At 42.4% G+C, this 10251-nt stretch overlaps 1 pseudogene; it reads left to right on the top strand.

Annotated features, from left to right (window-relative positions):
- Positions 1-1635: 1635 nt before the first annotated feature.
- Positions 1636-4860, top strand: LOC141419488 (glyceraldehyde-3-phosphate dehydrogenase-like; annotated as a pseudogene).
- Positions 4861-10251: the final 5391 nt, after the last annotated feature.

The following is a 10251-nucleotide window of genomic DNA, read 5'->3' as shown; positions in this document are numbered from 1 at the left end:
ATCCAGCCCATGCATTGTGCTCACTGCTGGCTCAGGCAGTGTTTCCCATGATTTTTCCACAGGGATTCTGGGTAGTCTGCACAGAGCTCACCTTGGCCTTGGCGACCCTGACACTGAATCCACTTCAGACTGGACACAATTGCCTGTCATCACCCTTGGTTGTCACCTCTGACCCTGGCAAATTGTCACCCTCAGCTATAATAAGGGAGGAGAGGGAAGGAGGGGATGCTCTTGTGACACCTCAGTGGTCCTAGTGACAATACCATAATACCAGATGTTATTGTACCAAGAATTAGGTGACCTTATGCTGAGATTTAAATAAGACAGTGGGACTGGCCAGTTTTTAGTGATTATTTGTAAGGAGCTGCTATTGCTTGTGCCGAAAGATGAAAGTGCAATCTATAATCACCACAATAATACAAACAAGGGCGTGGAAGGTCCCTACTCTGGTCAGACAGCTTGCTCTGCACTGTTGCCTGAGGATGAGGGCACCTGGGAGCTAGAGTCCTTTGAAAAATGGGTTTCTTTTCCATTTCAGATTCCAAGCTCTCATACAGAAAGGACTTTACTTCCCCTCTAACTCCTTCAAAGCATCCCGGAGAAACTTGATCCTATATAGAGAACATAGCTGCCATCAACAGACAAGCAGCAAGTCAGGGAGACAGTGGCCAAGAAGGTAACCTTTCCAAGAGATGTCAGGAAACCAGTAAGAACCAGTGAAAGCACTTTACCTGAGGAGAAAGAGAAGACTGAGATTAGAGCACAGAGTTATGCTGATTGCAGAGCTATTTATTTCACCCACATCTATGTGCTGAGTCTTAGGAGCAGCTCCTGCATAGATACTAAAAGTGGTTGTTCTTAGGCCAGATATGGTGGTGTACATCTGTAATCCCAGCTACTTGGGAGGCAGAGGAAGGAGGATCAAGACTCAAGGCCTGCCTGGGCAAAAGTACAAGAAGACCCTATCTGAAAAACAAACTAAAGCAAAGGGGTTGTGGATATGGATCGAGTGGTAAGTACTAGCTTAGCAAGTGTGAGGCCCTGAGTTCAAAAAGCCAGCACTGCAAAGAATAATAGTGGTTATCCTTGATAGGTGAGATCCAGTAAGAATTGTATGTTCTTTGTACGTGGCTCTATATTGACTCTGCATTTTATCTGTGGGAGACAGAAAGAGGGGGAAAAAGTCTGGCAATCCTACTGTCACAAGGGACCTTTCTAACTCTCAAAGAATGTGTTCTTCTCTAAGGAACCTGCAGGGCCTGGGATGGTCCTGACATACAAGGATCAAAAGATGTTCCTGGTGTTGTTAGGTGGGGGAAGGGCAAGCAGGGCAAATCCCTTTCTGTCCTCTGGCAGTCACTACTTTTGTCTGCCCAAAGCAAGAAAAGTGAGCTGCTGCCCTCCTCCTCCAACATCCCCTGACACCACCCCTTCTGTGATAGCAGAGGACAGACCCACCAAGGGGATGGTGGAGCTCTGTGAGGTGCATCAGATGCAGGTGGCCTACAACCCCAAGGGATGTGTTATGTCTGGTAAAAGTCAAAACAAAATAGAAGTGGCTATATTGAACACGTGGTCATCAGGGCTGCATTTAACTGGAACAAAGTGAATAATTGTGCCCTCAAAGTTCCTTTCATGGTCTACATGCTCCAGTATGAGTCCATCCATGGCAAGTTCAATGGCACAGTCAAGGGTGAGAATGGGAAGTTTGTCATCAATGGAAAGAGTCCACTGGTGTCTTCACTCCCATGGAGAAGGCTGGGGTTCACTTGAAGGGCGGAGCCAAAAACATTACTGTCTCTGCGCCTTCTGATGCCCCCATGTTTGTGATGGAGTTGAACCATAAGAAGTCTGATAACTTCCTCAAGATTATCAGCAATGCCTCCTGTGCCACAAACTCTTGGCACCCTCCCCACCATGGCTGGGACAACTTTGGCATCATAGAGAGACTCATGACCACAGCTCGTGTGGCCCCTCTGAGAAACTATAGCATAATGGCATGGGATTGCCCAGAACATCATCACTGTATGCATGGGTGCTGCCAAGGGTATGGGCAAGGTCATCCCTGATCCAAATAGTCTTTTATGTGCCAACCCTTCATGTATCAGTCATGGATTTGAACTGCTGCCTGGAAAAAATCACCAAATATGAAGACATCAAGAAGGTGATGCAGCAAGCATCAGAGGACCCCCTAAAGGGCATCTTGGGTTACACTGAGGACCAGGTATCTTCTGTGACTTTAACAGTGACACCCACTAATCCATCTTTGATCTGGGACTGGCTTTACCTTCAATCACTACTATGTCAAGCTCATTTCCTGATACGACAATGAATTTGGCCTCAGCTATAGAGTGGTGAACTTATGGTCCTTATATAACAGGTGCTTTTTTAAAAAAAATTTTATTATTCATATGTGCATACAAGGCTTGGGTCATTTCACCCCCCTGCCCCCACCCCCTCCCTTACCACCCACTCTGCCCCCTCCCTCTCCCCCCAACCCCCTCAATACCCAGCATAAACTATTTTGCCCTTATTTCTAATTTTGTTGAAGAGAGAGTATAAACAATAATAGGAAGGAACAAGGGTTTTTGCTAGTTGAGATAAGGATAGCTATACAGGGAGTTGACTCACATTAATTTCCTGTGCGTGTGTGTTACCTTCTAGGTTAATTCTTTTTGATCTCACCTTTTCTCTAGTTCCTGGTCCCTTTCTCCTGTTGGCCTCAGTTGCTTTTAAGGTAACTGCTTTAGTTTCTCTGCGTTAAGGGCAACAAATGCTAGCTAATTTTTTATGTGTCTTACCTATCCTCACCCCTCCCTTGTGTGCTCTCGCTTTTATCATGTGCTCAAAGTCCAATCCCATTGTTGTGTTTGCCCTTGATCTAATGTCCACATATGAGGGAGAACATACGATTTTTGGTCTTTTGGGTCAGGCTAACCTCACTCAGAATAATGTTCTCCAATTCCATCCATTTACCAGTGAATGATAACATTTTGTTCTTCATGGCTGCATAAAATTCCATTGTGTATAGATACCACATTTTCTTGATCCATTCGTCAGTAGTGGGGCATCTTGGCTGTTTCCATAACTTGGCTATTGTGAATAGTGCTGCAATAAACATGGGTGTGCAGGTGCCTCTGGAGTAACCCGTGTCACAGTCTTTTGGGTATATCCCCAAGAGTGGTATTGCTGGATCAAATGGTAGATCGATATCTAGCTTTTTAAGTAGCCTCCAAATTTTTTTCCAGAGTGGTTGTTGCCCTCAATGCAGAGAAACTAAAGCAGTTACCTTAAAAGCAACTGAGGCCAATAGGAAAAGGGGACCAGGAACTAGAGAAAAGATTAGATCAAAAAGAATTAACCTAGAAGGTAACACACATGCACAGGAAATTAATGTGAGTCAACTCCCTGTATAGCTATCCTTACCTCAACTAGCAAAAACCCTTGTTCCTTCCTATTATTGCTTATACTCTCTCTTCAACAAAATTAGAGATAAGGGCAAAATAGTTTCTGCTGGGTATTGAGGGGGTGGGGGGGAGAGGGAGGGGGCGGAGTGGGTGGTAAGGGAGGGGGTGGGGGCAGTGATGAGGTGTACTGACTCCTTGTTTGGGCCCAAGAATTAACTAAAAGCAGGGAACAGTTAGATGATTGTGACATCCATTTTCCATAGAAATGGAAGGAACAAATTGACAGTAGGGAAAATGTAACCAGGACTTAAAAAAAAAAAAAAGGAAAACTTTTGGTGCAGCCAGCTTGCATGCTGGCCAGTTTACTTTGTTATGCTATTCAAACTGACATTCCAGCCCCTTCTCTTGCTTTCCATGCTGGAGAGACCAAGGTTAACACTCTACTCTCCAATTAAACCAGGCAGTCTTCTCCCCTTTACCTCTCTCTGGCTACCAGTTAACCTGTCAGCCAACACATACAGCTTCAGAAATGTGGTGCCTTACTGGGAGAACCCATGCTAGCACTATTGTAGGACATGAGTTTTGTCACATACTGGAACTGAGCCCCTGAACTCCCCATTAAAAAGCAGACACTCTCTCAGAAGCAGGATGACAGAACTTTGAGAGGTTGACTCTCCCTGTCCTCTTCTTCGTCTGACACACAATAAACCTTATTTCCTTTTCCTCAAAGCCCCACTCTCATTATTTGTGAATTGGCACTGAGGCCATGGGAACCAGCTTTCCAGTAACACATATGGCCTCCAAGGAGTGAGAGCTCCTGGATCACCAGCCCCACCCAGAATAGGAAAGGGAGAGAGAGGTCCTCAGCTGATGGTGAGTCCCTGTCCCTACTCAATTCTCCAACATGGGAGAATCTCTGCTCTTTATAATTTCCATAACAGACCCCTTGAAGAAGGGGAGGGACACAGGAAACCCTCCTTTGTCACAAATCAATAAAGTCTACTGCATCTGTCACAAACAGCTGGCTGAGGGCCTTTGGCTCTGTTCAGATGGAAGTCACGAATAGGTAAGGAGCACTTCTCCTAGAGTTGGCAGTCCTGGAATCCAGAGTCTTATGGGATGGTCTTTCAAACCCAGAGGCTTATATTTGTAGGCCCTGAGAATCAGACTTATGACTCCAAATCCTCAGAGTCAGAGGCTTATTGTTCTAGACTCTGAGTGCCAATGGCCCAACCTCCAGCAGCTAGTGCTATGGCTGCAAGCTTTGGGTGCCAGGTCCTTAGCTCTTAACCCTCTGCTGCTCTCTGGAACTCTTCCAGCAACCTGGCTCTGCAGTTGTTGTGCTTGGCTCTTTGGCTTTTTGCACGCTCTTGCCTTCCACAGTCCATTGTTTCTGCAGTCTCTGCTTCCAGTCACTCTGCAACTTTTCAGCTGCCTCCTAGCTGCTGAGTGAGCCAAGAGCTTATAGCCCCAGGAGTTCCTGGGGACTTACAACCTGGGAGTCATTCTCCAGCTGCCTTCTAGCTGCTGACACCAGGTGCCTGGGCTGGAAGCCATAAAAGTAGGCCATACAAGGCCCTCTGGCCTGTTTTGGGACCTAGTGTTCCAACACCTGGGGAAGAAGTGAACAGGAGCCTCCCAGACTGACTCAAGAAGAGTGAAAAACAGCCTGCATATATAGGCGGAAGAGGGAGCATTTCATGCTTGTGCAGAGTTTCTAGTTTCACCAGTCACAAGCCTCAAATGTGCACAGCCTCCCTTCTGTCAATCACAAGCTTTTTGTTGAGCCACTGGGGGATGTGATCTCCCTTGGCCTGAGTGACAATTGCTGAAAGATGAATGGGACCAGCTAGAGCAACTGTAGGTGAGACCATCTAGACTTCACTGAGGCTCATCATGGCTGAAGTGAATTCTCCTGGAGTTGGGGCAAGCTGTCTGGAGCAGTCGTGACTGGAGCAAAGCCTCCTGAAATAGACCTGGAGCCTTCAGCAGCGCCATGGTTGCAGCAGTTTCCGCAGCTGGAATGGAGTTTCTTTGGAGTTCAGTCTTCAAAGCTGGAGTGGTTTTGTGGAGTTCACTTTCTGCAAAGTGTTCAAAGCAGCTGGGCTGCCAGGAGGGCAGTCAGGCCAGTTGCCAAAGAAGCAGATGCTTGGTTGACAGCTTCCCACTCAAGGGAGCCATGCATGAGGGAAGGGTCTGACAGCTGTCAATCAAGGGGCCAAACTGCTGGCTCCCAACAGCTTATTTGAGGGAAAAAAGTATTAAATGGTGCTTATGATAAAGACATCATAACATTAACATTCTTAATGGTGCATAAGTGCTTAACCCCCAACCCTTAGGGAGGGTTGGGTTGCTCTGATCTTTCTCATACCTGTTGAAAAAAACCCATTTTCTGGGAGGAAAGTTGGTGATGTAATGGCACTGGTGAGCTTTTCCAATGCCTCCTTCTTTTGGGACCATGCTACACATGCAGTGGGGCAGAATCAGGTGTTTCAAGTTAATAACCTATGGTGGATGGCATTGCGGTAGCAGGAGACATTATTCCCAGGCCTTGGGCTTGCCAGGCAGCAGCTCTACCACTTGAGCCACACACCTCCAGCTCCTTTTTGATTTAGTTATTTTTCAGATAAGGTCTCTTCTTTTTGCCCCACAGGCCTCAACCGGGATCTTCCTTGCCTACATCTCCCAAGAAGCTATGATTACAGGCATGTACTACTATGCCCAATCTCAGATTTTCTTTTGACAGTTAGCCATATTTCATTTTCAAATTTGCCATAATTTAGCACATTTGAAGTCTACGAACATGCTATTGTACATTAAGCTGCTTTGGAAATCCCATATATCTAAAGATTTGCTCACAACCAAGACTATCTTCTTAAAATTAGGTCCTAGAAATAGAAATGTTGTGTTCCAGGATGTGTTCTTTTTTTGGCAGTACTAGGGTTTGAACTCAGGGCTTCACACTTGTTAGGTAGGTGCTGTACCACTTGAGCAACACCACAAGCCCTGTCCAATTTTTAAGTCTTATTTGTTATTCAGACACATCAATCCTTTTCTTTACATTTTCTGGGTTCCTATCATGATTAAGATGGGTTGTGTTCTCTCAGAGCCTAAAAGCTTTCACACATCTCTAGGGAGTCTAAAGTATTGAGAGCCACTGAAGCAGAACTGAGAGGAAAAGTTGAAGAGTAAATCAGTAGGGGGAACGCAGTCCTGGGAACATTCGTAGACATAGGACAAAGTCTTTGGAGTAGGGAGAGAAGCAAAGTACAAGCCTTTCTACCATCACCATAACCAGTGATGTTCCAAAAGGGATACTGAGTTGGTGATGCTGTCACAAAAAGAAATTTTAGGACACATTGAGGTAGAGATCAAGAAAGTTTATTAGTAAAGCAAAGAAAAGATAGAAATATACTACACAGCCCAGACGCAGGTGAGGGCACATCTACTAACAGGTGCTATGAGTGCTCCAACATCAAGGAGAAAAAGTAGGTTGGAGTTTGGCTTGAATGTACCTTAAGAAAAGTACTCCTCTTTATTTTGGATGCCTGGTATATTTAATCATTCTTGTTATTGTACTGTTTTGTCAATTGGGCCCAAAAGAATTGAAGGTTGGCCCATGTATTAAATTTGGGTCATTACAACATAGATGTCTGAACATCCCTTTAAACCAAAGAAGGGTTCTTCCAGATGCTCCTTGAAGACAGATGTTCATCTTTATGATATGTATATTTGTGTAAACACTTTTTGTGCCCAGAGGAGTCATTTTTCCCAGGTGATTTTCCTCAGGACAATTGTCTTTTTAAAGATATAATTCCTCAGTTCCCAGAGCACACTAATCATTTGGGCAAGCGGCCAAGGTCAGAGGGAGAGAACCGCTCTTTATTCCTTCTTTTTCTTTTTTTACTAAATGCGGCAGCTTATAGAGGGGGCATAAGGCTTCAAGCAAAGAAAATAGCATCTTGTGCTTTTAGTCAAGCCAGTTAATAATACAGCGTTTATCTCTGAGTTCCTTGCTGTTTCCTAGGCCTCATTTTCCCCTTAAATAACTTCAATCCTTTAATCTTTTGGGAAGTCAACGGGTGATGGTCAGTCTTCCAAAATCACTTTGAGCTGGGACTAGACGTTGATCCTAATGAAGGACCAGAAGTTGTGCCCTAACTGATCTAGGGGTGACATGGGAAGCTCAGGTGTCAGATTGCTAGGATCAGATGATACCAGGAGCATCACATGGCTTTTAACTGGAAAAGAAGCCAGAAGACAAATTAGGGATGAGAATACTTTATAAAAACAGTATAATGAAACAGCAAAGTAATATTTCCTATATATGAATAATTTAAGGACAAGCAACATCTTTTTATTAAGAGGTTTTAAAGAACCATGAGGCTAATAAACCATTAAGACATAAAGCAGGGTCTGACATTGTTTTCTGAATGTAAGTCCTAGAATACTATACCTTGATATGAAATAACTCTATGAACATGGACTATTAAAATATGTTTGGAATCAGTGGAAATAGTTATTGTTTTAAAAATAGAAGCCTTTTTCCAAAGGCATGAGTTTTCCTTTAGTGTAAAAGTGTCTGGTAGGAGAGCTTGTTTTTAAGGTCAGGTAACTATGTGTAAGAACCTCTTTGTAAACCTCTCAGCTTTATTTAATTTGGAAGGGTTGGCATAAGTGACTCCATTTTTTAAAAATTTCTATTTTATTCATATGTGCATACAATGTTTGGGTCATTTCTCCTCCCTTCCCACACCCCCTCCCTTACCCCCCGCCCTCTCCCTTTCCCCTCCTACCCCCTCGCTACCCAGCAGAAACTATTTTGCCCTTATCTCTAATTTTGTTGAAGAGAGAGTGTAAGCAATAACAGGAAGGAACAAGGGTTTTCGCTAGTTGAGATAAGGATAGCTATACAGGGAGTTGACTCGCATTGCTTTCCTGTACATGTGTGTTACCTTCTAGGTTAATTCTTTTCGAACTAACCTTTTCTCTAGTTCCTGGTCCCCTTCTCCTATTGGCCTCAGTTGCTTTAAAGTATCTGCTTTAGTTTCTCTGCATTGAGGGTAAAAAATGCTATCTAGTTTCTTAGGTGTCTTACCTATCCTCACCCCTCCCTTGTGTGCTCTCGCTTTATCATGTGATCAAAGTTCAATCCCCTTGTTGTGTTTGCCCTTCATCTAATGTGCACATATGAGGGAGAACATATGATTTTTGGAAGTGACTCCATTTTTATTTTGACAACTTTCCCCTTGTTTCTGAACAGTTTTGGTTTTTTTTTTCTGAAGATAACCATTGATTAACTAACTACTCTGTGGTTAATTGTACCATGTTGCTGGGATGAGATTTGTACCAATTGGTCTGATGTGATCCCATGTTAGGGGAGAAGTGACAGATATCTGGAATTCAGTGCCAAAAAAACCCTTTTTGGCCAAATTTAGGGAACTAAGAAGTTTAGAAGAAGTGGTTCATAGGCTGTGATTACCCGGAGTCCATTTTTGAGTTTAATATTCTCTGCCTTGTAGGTAATTCCTCAGTAACTCAAAATTGCTTTGTTAGAAGTTGTGCTTTTATAGACTCTCAACAGGCAACAGTTACAAAGTTTTACAAGAAAAAAATAAGAACAAAACCCAATAAAAGTAAACATCTGAAGAAAAACTAATTTTTTGGAAAATTAGCACTTGCCAGAGTCACTTCCAATGAACTTGATTGTAAATGCTTTCAAGAAGGATCCAAACTGTGGATGACAAAAGACTTAGAACAGTCATGGTTAGAATGGTGAAGAAAGCTTAACAATTGATGAATAGTGTATTTACCTCTATTGCATACAGCATTTTAGTACAATAATTATGAATGACAGCATTATGTCAGGACCATCAAGCTTTTTAAATTATCTTTTTCAAGTTACATTCAAATTTTTAATGTAAAGAATGATAAATCTATTTATCTATCTACATACATATATGTACAGTCAATAGGTTACTATATATGTCTATGTATATATCCTCATTTCATTTTGTCTTAAAAATAAATGAATTTTAAATAAGGTACAATGTACTTGTTTATAGATGTAATCTTAGGTGCCAATGTCCAATTCTTTTAATTATTTGAGTGGCACTTCTTTGAGTGCAGTGTTTGGGCATATCTAATTACCTCAGCTTAAAGATAGTCACAATTAGGAACATATGAACACAAGCCTACAAAAGGCTGGCACCATTAACCATCTTAGTTTGGAGGATACTAGTTTAGTGAAATTTTTTTAAGCTTTGTGTACAAGATTTATATACTTGGGGAACATAAATACATTTAATATACAAAATAATGATTAGCATCATAACTACACAGAAGTCCTCTACGTAGTGGTTTAGTTTTTCTTTCTGAAGTAAAATTTAGAAGTACTGGGTCAGTGCGATAATAGATCTGCAGCACTGAGAAAAATCAAAGCTTTAGGCCTCTTACGAGTCTAGGTGACAATGTTGTTTATCTTAAATAAACTTTTTTGATGCGAAAGTTTATCTCCTGCATACGAAAATGTTTATTTAGTCAAGGCAAATAGATGCAGGCCAGGCGTGGTGTACATTGTACAACAGAGAGCACTTGTTGGATTCTTGCATGTATTAAACTCTTCTATCTTTAACTCTGCAAACCTTCGTGTAACATTGTAAAGTTTAGACATACAGTTGTACACATTTTTAGTCACAGGCACATAGGATATACTGGAATCACCTAAAATAAGAGTTGTTTGTAAAGTGTTCATTTAAAGGAGTTTAACATAAACAGGTACTCAAGTGAACCTTGACTCAGTTAAGACTCAGTTTTTTAAGTAGTCAATAAGTCCTACAAAATG

This window comes from Castor canadensis, chromosome X, assembly GCF_047511655.1.
Source record: "Castor canadensis chromosome X, mCasCan1.hap1v2, whole genome shotgun sequence".
Lineage (NCBI taxonomy): Eukaryota > Metazoa > Chordata > Mammalia > Rodentia > Castoridae > Castor > Castor canadensis.
The sequence above is the reverse complement of the archived record's forward strand: the minus strand, read 5'-3'. Positions and strand labels throughout refer to the sequence as shown.